This window comes from Varroa destructor, unplaced genomic scaffold (genome assembly GCF_002443255.2).
Source record: "Varroa destructor unplaced genomic scaffold, Vdes_3.0 BEIS01000002.1, whole genome shotgun sequence".
NCBI classification, from domain to species: Eukaryota; Metazoa; Arthropoda; class Arachnida; order Mesostigmata; family Varroidae; genus Varroa; species Varroa destructor.
Genome location: NW_019211455.1, coordinates 53,405,096 through 53,413,862, shown reverse-complemented (window position 1 = coordinate 53,413,862; position 8,767 = coordinate 53,405,096). Strand labels below are relative to the sequence as shown.

General features: G+C 41.1%; 1 long non-coding RNA gene across 2 annotated transcripts; it reads left to right on the top strand.

Annotated features, from left to right (window-relative positions):
* The first annotated feature begins 4,534 nt into the window (after positions 1 to 4,534).
* Positions 4,535 to 7,520, top strand: LOC111244762 (uncharacterized). 2 transcript variants are annotated; one of them, XR_002671056.2, is made up of 3 exons: positions 4,535 to 4,682; positions 5,004 to 5,175; positions 6,260 to 7,520. It is a non-coding gene; the product is annotated as an uncharacterized LOC111244762 (long non-coding RNA). The 2 variants fall into 2 exon arrangements; XR_002671055.2 differs by having other exon boundaries at positions 5,647 to 7,520.
* The last annotated feature ends 1,247 nt before the right edge of the window (positions 7,521 to 8,767 follow it).

The following is an 8,767-nucleotide window of genomic DNA, read 5'->3' as shown; positions in this document are numbered from 1 at the left end:
TGCTTTGCCGGATTTCTCAGCCGCGCGCTGTTTTCGACTCGATAGCGATAGGTATGGCCAGTAGGCAGCGACAACAAGTGGCATTCAAAGGACTATGAAATACAGAGCGTTTTAGCATGCCACTGCCAGCTCAACAAAAAAGAACACTTCAAACAACGGGCCTGTAGAGCTTTTCCGGGATTCAATACATTGACGACAAGTAGACGGTGGATACGTGTCTCCTCTTCGAATAGTTCAGCTCGCAAAAAGAAACATTTAATTTGAAGGCTGTCACCTTAAAACCGTGTATATGATAAGAAAACGACATACAGCACCGCCAAGCAAACTGGATCGATGACACCTTAATTGTTCGTGCAGGACCACGACAACGACGATTGAAACATTAATTTTGAAGGATGCTGGCGCTCGACCTAGTTATATAGCCTTCCTAAGTGATGTATCGCATCTTAGTGCAAATCTCTTACATAATATTACAATGTATGCTTTAGGTAATCTGCTCACCAAGGCCATCTTGTTAAGCTGTTTAGAAGGAACTGTTTCTAAATGACAAGACTGCAGTATAGCTAACAAAGTGAAACGGCACTCGAACGTTACGAATGACGTTTTTGTCTAGCTGCTCTTTACCTTATGGGTCGAGTTTTAGGTACATCAGGCATTCCCTCAGATCAGCCTGATGGAATTATGCCTAATGGCGATACCGGACCTAAAATTCGAAACATAAAGGTTGTTCTTCACTGAAAAATACTTAACTAACTCCAACAAAGTTCTGCGCTCCATTAGTCAGCACAACTATTTATTTTAAGTACGAAGAGTGTCAAACGTCAACGTTGGAAGATGACTGAATTCATCACCCTTCATTTGGTTTCTTCGCGCTCGTGCAGGTGTTCTACTGCAGCGGCCATAAGAGCATCAATACATCATTATTATATATATATATATATATATATACATATAGTCTATATTTTTTAGCATATACGATTTGATCGGGTCTAAGTCCTGCCGATTTCATATCTTACGAAAAATCGACGATGAGCTCAAGCAAATGATTCGATCTCGCCACTTGCTACTGATTTGGGTGAGCTCTATGTTCGGTTTCCCCGTTACTATATCACCGCTCCAGGTTTGTTTGTGCGTGTGAGGGACTTTCTTCAATAATGCTGTAAATAGCCCATACGAACAACTGCTCGCAATTAAGATACTGTTTAGTCTCGGGACGCCTCTGTAATTTGAATGGCGTAACATCAATGAAAGCTATGGCGGGTCTTTGCAACGACTTTCATACTACTCAGTACGATACTGTTACTATGCATTAATACAACTTTTAGATTTTCTATTCCGTTAGTGCGATGTGACGGTAAGAACCTATTTGTATACGATCTTCTGTTTTACATCGATAATGATATATAGGGTAGGAAATTGCCGAACCGCTCAGCTAAAGCGGAATAGTATCGGTGCATCAGGCCTCAGAATGACTACCGATTGGGCTAGGAGTAATTGAACAGTGAGCCAAGATTAGGGACTTGTGTTGTGTTACATGGATTCATTGTAGAACAAATTCTCCCGTTTTTTTTTTTTGTCAGGTTCTATTTTTCTGCCGCACACCGTAATCTATAAATACTGCATTCAAACGATTTTAAAATCAGTAATAATACGAATTGCTGCTATAGAAAAGAATTCGGCTCATGGATAAATCGATCTTCACAAAGGTTCCTAGGCATAATTGATCCTAGTAGCTAGTACCAGGCTATCTACATAAATAATAGTGGTTAATATATAACAAAAATATAATAATAAACATAATACCTACCTGCAGTTAGTTGATTGTTTATATGTGTTTAGAAAAAAATGCATTAGTGAATGATTCAACCGTCCAATCAGCCGTTAGCTTCATAACTTAGCTTATGTAGACCTATGATATACATTATATATATAAGCAATTACTTTACACATAGTAAAATAAGTTAGATAAAAATAAACCAGAAGAAGAATCTCTATGTTTTACGAAATCTCAGTAGGTTACGATAAACATCGGAGACACTTGAGAAACGTGTAAAATTTTGACAACGGTTTGAAACAAGCAGAACTTTGTTTAGGAACGTCTAATAGCTCCATCCGTTTTCGGGTATTGATTTGAATCTTTTTTCCTTTTTCGTCCCTGAATCTTTGAGCGGGCGATTAGATTATGAATAGCTTATGGACCCGTAGTAATATATTCTACAGCAATATAAAGTTACCACTGAAATTTTGCGTTTTTCTAGATGGTACGTTATAAACGTCGACAAAGCGCTGCGTTTCATTCCGTCAGATCACCCATTGAACACAAGCACATTTAGCGCACGGGTCTTTTTTTTTTATCAAAGCTAGTTACAAATACCGTGGCATCATACAACGCAGACATATAGCAAGCGCGCACTATTCTACCGCGAAAACATATGTATATTATATATTCTTGCAGTTGTCATCGATGCCACCTCAATAATAGGATGTACACATTTGTTCTGTAAATCATTATAGACGCCTAATACTTCGACGGCCATAATATACAGCAACTTTGCGATCTGCTAGGCCCGATCTAACTCAGACGCATGAAGAAATAGTGGGCGTACTACGGAACAGTATTTGAAGATCCTTCCACTACTTCAAGAGGGCGTTATGTAGTTGTCAGCCATCTTGGTCACCATCTCCATCGTACATTCTGCCGAAATCGCCGCCGAAATTGACCCCGTATCGTCCTTGACCTCTACCCCCAACTTTAGCCTTTCTGGCTACTACTTGGCTGTCGCCTCTCAGTTAACAGAGGAATTACTGTTGGCGTCAGCCCTTTTGCTACGAGGCCGAGCTTAATAAGCTTTTCTAGCTTTTTAATGCCTTCGATACATTCAACACTATGCACGACCGATATAGATGTTACCGTGAAGACCATTGCGACAAATAGGATGTATTTGCGAAAGCTTTTAAGCATGTACATTGTGGTTATGGTGGAGGGGAGGAGCGAGTCGAGGCTGCTCGCACAGCTCTATTTTGTTTGGTTCAGTAAATGGGGTACTTTATGCCCCAATGAATACTTCGTAATTCCAGTTATTGATCTTGATTTCGGCACCTCCAGAACATCGATGCTTGCAGCTTTGAGGCAACTTCAATCACTTTTTATAGCAATGTGATACCTCAGTACTGTCATTTGCACAACAAGGGTTCCAAAATTGTATCCTCAGGGTTTTCTAAAACCGTTCTTTGCTACACGAAAGGCATCTTAGCTGAGCTCGATGACGGCGACATGACAGTTCAATCCTCTTCCGTTAGCCTCTTGAACCCGTCCTTGGTGAGGGAATGATGTCGTCACTAGATGATGGCTAGATTCTAACTTATAGTGCAAGTTGAAACGGTTGCAACTACAACTTAAGGGATGCTATATATTCGCAAATGCTATTACAAGCAACCTAACCGCGTGTGCTATCTTACGACATACGATCGCTTAGCTTCAGGCTAGGCGACGTAAACAATATTTTGCGTCTTCTGTGTGGAGTAATAGAAATGTGGATTTGTTTTCAATTCAACATCTTTGACACTTCGCATAGACTCTGAAGAGAAACCGATTACTATGATACGTACTGTCTGCAAATCGTACGTTCCGCCACTATCCATTGCGACTCGGTCGTCAAATACTGATATTGGTAAACGAACTGTTTGGGTTCAGGTAAGCCTGCTAAGTTCTTCTGTTGGCAACAATTTATCTACCATGTGGCTCATAAGTGTTACCGAACAAGTAAAATGATTTGATCTTGGTTATCTTTTTGTATATGTATTATTATTATTAGCCTCTACCAACACCGAGACTGTAATAGCGTTTCTATTTACATACCAAAAAATGGGAGTTTTTTGAACCTGTCTAAATCTATTTAAGGACCGTGTTTGAACTCAATGTGATAGTGATAAGGGCCTAGAGTGGACTGGCGTTTTCTGGCGAGGGAAGAACTCGTCTGCTTTTCTCTGTCTCTATTTGCATAGCGATAAAGTTCTTTTGCATTTATACATACGCCGGGTACTAGGACTATCGCCAAAAGTCCTGCGTAAAAAGTCGAGGCTTGTTCCCATTGTTGTTACTGTTGTTGGTGCTGAGAGTGAGGTTGGGCGGTGTATCTGCTGATAAGAAAACATTTTACCGGGAGGGTCTCAAAAAAGAATCGGATGGGCAAAGATTAGGATTACACGAATTTAGTTATAGCAATGGTAATGAGGCTGAATACAACTCTAGCTAATAGTAATAATGATAATTAAAAAATTAATCATTTTTTGTAACTATCTTGCAGTAACTGCATGCGTAAACGTTATGCACGGTGCGCACGTGTTACATTGTTTTTTGCACTAGAAATACTTTTGCTAGTAAAATAAAAACGAATCAATTAAACATCTGTTGGTTTTTAGACTTTAATTCACTAAGCATGAAAGAAGGGTAACTAAAAATAATACCCATCAGCCTTTGCTAGATAGGCATTGTTCTGCCGGGCCTAATCCTGTGTAAACGACGAAAGTCTCGAAAAAAAAAATTCAAAATAATAGTGTGATATGAGTGATTCTTTAAAATTGGTAAAAGGCAATGTACTGCTCAGATTTCGAGCTGGCTCGCCTCGCTTATTTCATTTTGTCCTGAAGGAACAATAATGTTCTAGGATTGTTTTTGACTTGTGAGTCACATAGTTACTAACGATGCTACGGTATTTATAGTATCGCGACTTGCCTCTAGAAAGCTGACATTTCAACTATCTGATAGTAGCCTAATAGTTTGCGGAATACGGAATAAGCATTATTATAGTTATTTTTATTATTATTTTTGATAGCTGATGGACGTATCCATATTTACTCAGTTCTATACATCATTCATATATTGATACACGTACATGTATGCATCATTAATAATATGATCGATAGAGAAGCAAGTCGACAGGCAGAGAACATACACTGGGATGAAGTTTCAACAGAATACTCTATTCACTATGGTATCGTAGGGATTTTAGTACGTTACAGCAGAACTCAAACTTCGTCTGCATATGATCATCGTCCCGGCGAGCAGCAGGACCAGGTTTAATGTTGATGAAACTGGACTCCGTGGTACATATCAGGTCCACCCTTCGTCTTAGATTACCACAACGACGACACCGTTACTGGCACCGCCATCAGGTAACCTGGATTAGCCATAGATGGCAATAGGTCCTTCTGTTGTTTTTTCCTCAGCTGGTAACTAGCGCGATAGTAATGCCTACGTTCGTTGAGTATATGTAAGGACACATTTATGCAACTTCGTACCTGCCCAGACTGAACCTTTCCATTCAGCTGATTTGCGTTCTGGTTTGCTTTGGCTAAATGGCGGAAGTGCGACGAAAATTAGCAGAATTTTCGTACATATTATGTATTGTATTATGCTTTAATTATATATTATCAATAATTATTGGAATATGTTACTAGACAAATCTGCTCATCAGCTTAAACAATACTTTGTCCAATGTTCTATGTTATTGTATCTTAATTAGAATGTACCTATCGTTTTAAATATGTATAATTCGAGCATGTCAAAATTGTTAAATAACTGTGAACCGAATAAATTAACAGTCTGTAATAGGGGTTATGTGTGCTTATCAAATTTCCATCCAGTTTTTCTCCTGCTCAGCCAAGTTTTACTTCAGCTTCACGTTACTGCTGCAGCTATCGGGCAAAATTTAAATTACGATATACGCCCCTTTATGAAGAGCTGTCTCCGCCAGCAACAGGAGAACTGCGAAATAATGCAATTAATCTGGTAGCCGCTGTCCGATGTATCTCTCTTTCTCGTTTCGACGCCGAGGGGTTCCGCGCAATCAGTCTCGTGTACGCCGGCTCCTATTTATTCAGAAGGCTCGGAACGCAGGTGAAGTTAAAAAGTATCAGTGGTCGCATCCAGTCAGCCGACCATAAGTTCGCAACACATGGCTCATGAAGATACAGATTGAGAATGATGGAAAAAGGCAGGGAAACACCCAGACCTTTTTCCCTAGAACATAAAGACGAGCAGGAAAGAACTCGCAGCTTTACTATTATCTATCGGACCACCAGCTCTAGCTATATTATCTTCGGTATAGTAGCCTGACTTCAGTCTGTGCAACGCTATCGAGGCTGGGGACGGTATTAGCTCAGAATCATGGCGGGAGAAATTATTATTATTATTATTATTATTCAGGTGAAGTTTTTACCGCACAAAAATTTAATGGTGGGGTGATTTGCTGGCTAGGTGTTCGCAAGACCAAGCAAGAAAGAGAGAGCTTCGGAGGAAGCGGAGAGATATTGTATGGCTAGTGCAGTATGCTGGCTGTAGCCTCCGCTGACGACTGGCTTGTGTCCTTCGAAGCTTTCATTATATGCTACCTCTGTTACTCTTACCTGCTACAGGCTGCGAAGCTTATTTGCCGTCAATGTCTCTTGTGCTTGGGCGCCTAAGGGAGATTAGGGGTTCTGGAGAAACGACCCTTTAGAAGGGGTTTCGCATGACTTCGGTTGGCCGCGACTCCCTTATCCACCGAGACCCTCTAGTATCGCTAACGCTGCTGGAACGACCCGCTGAGGCGACGCTTTCCTTCGCTGGTGTTGTCAGCATCAGTAGCAGTAGTAGCCAATGCCGAGGTCCTCATAAGTAGCTGGTGAAAGAGCAATACTCCCATCACACAGGCGGTCCCAACCTGGCCGACGCGGTCTCTGGAAACGATGGGGCTGACTGTCACGGTGACTTTCAGCTAGTGGCTTTTGCACGATGGGCCATCGGGCTAGCGGATTGCAATGAATTCAGAGATTATACACCCACTCCCGTCACAAACTCTTCGTAACGTGTACAGCCGCTTCCCTACAAGGGCCCCGATGCACCAGCCGGGGGCATAGGGAAGGTTCATTGCTTTCAATGGTACGATTACGGCAGGGACGTGCTGAATCGTGATGATAGTGAATTCGAGGAGCCGACGCGATGTGTCCCTGGACAGCGGCTTTTAACGTGCGGACGGCGTACGGCACAAAAATTCATGACTGAACGAAGAACAAAGATGTTCGTTACAACGAAACTGAGAGGGAAGCCTAATAGCTACAAGGCTAAAGGGGAAGCTTGAAAGTTGGCTACGTAATAGAAACGCTAGAGCAGGTAGTAGCCTGCTTTATTCGCATGCTCTGGAACCAGAGCCAGCGAAAATTCAATGCTGTGGTGATCAGAACAGCCTTCGACGTACTTTAAACGAAAAAAAGAAGAAGGACAAAAAGAGACAAAAGGCCAGTACGAGCGCATAAGTATTTGCAAGAACAGCAGGTCCCGCAACCAATTTTTCAAGTGATAAGACTGCCCGACGATGTGAACAATTAGGACCAGTCGTCATGCCTTCAAAACGAAGCACGAAACATTCGATCTGGGAGAAAAATAATTTCGGCTTCAATGCAATTAAGTATGGAATAATTAGTCATTGCTGAGAAAATCCGGGAGTGTCTTTGGGAATTTGTATCGAGCGATTCCAACTGCCTGCCCCCTGTGCAATCACTTGTAATGTACATATCACTTATAAATATGCAAGCTGAAAAATAATTGAAAACTCATTCTCTCATTAATCTAAACCACATAACGGCATATTATACTTAAACGGGCAGCTTTAATAGCGAAAATAGTACTTGCCTAAAAATAGATCTTTATCCAAAAAGGACTGAATTAATACCAATGTAAATATTGGCACCTAAATCTAGTATTTAAAATTTATTAGGTCCGCTTACGATATATTTGATTGAGTTCGTGCCGATCTATAATGATATTGCAAAAGAACCCTTGTCTATACGATATAAAACAAGCCCTCATAAACTACCTATATACTATCCATACCACTGTTCTATTCATTGGTCCTCACTCAGCTTTGGCCGTCGCTACAAATGGCGACGTCAGCTCATGGCACGAATAATTTCCGAAGACCTAACAATAAGCATAACGATTACACTATGAGCGAATTTCTTTCGTCGACCGCTTTCATCTTTCCCCTTGTCTCCCACACGGCGACGTTGCCACAACCACGTTAAGGCCATACGAATATTTGACGGTTAAGTTACCTTCAAGCTGGGTCGACCCCGATGAGCATTAACGTACCGTCACTGTTGTATGTCAAAGCAATGAAACATAATGATGTACGCACTTACCAATATATGAATGAATTGTCCTACTGCAATATGGCTTTACGAAGCTGTCATACTAAGATAAAGTATCTCCAGAAACTACGTCATGAGTGAGAAAAAAGGCAAGATAAGGCTGAAAAACCACTAGCCACTTTTACAATCTCGTGCGATGCTAAGGGCAAATCTGCAAAGCTCAAGTATTCGTTGCGGATTAAATTAGACTAGTTTCAGCCCCTTCGCCATCTTTGGTATTTTTGCCCAAAGTTTGATCGAATAACGAAATGCTAAAACTTCAGCATCTGTTTAACAAAGCTGGCAATCTCAGTCAAGTCTGTGTCAACAACGTTACGACTTTTACAATGCCTTCGACTGACCGTACACCTGCCTTCGAGTATAGAAGATTCTGCTTTTCACGTGAATACTGGTACCTATCTCTTGAGATAAGAGACAACTATCAGCTCTACTTTTGCCATAGGAGACGACATTACTCAATTATTCTAAACTCACTTCTCCTTCCGCAAGCCCCCCGTTTTTCTCCACCTGATAATACCTTTGAACGCCTGCCGCTAATATTTTCTTAAACGGAGCATCGTACAAGTTTATTTTTTTG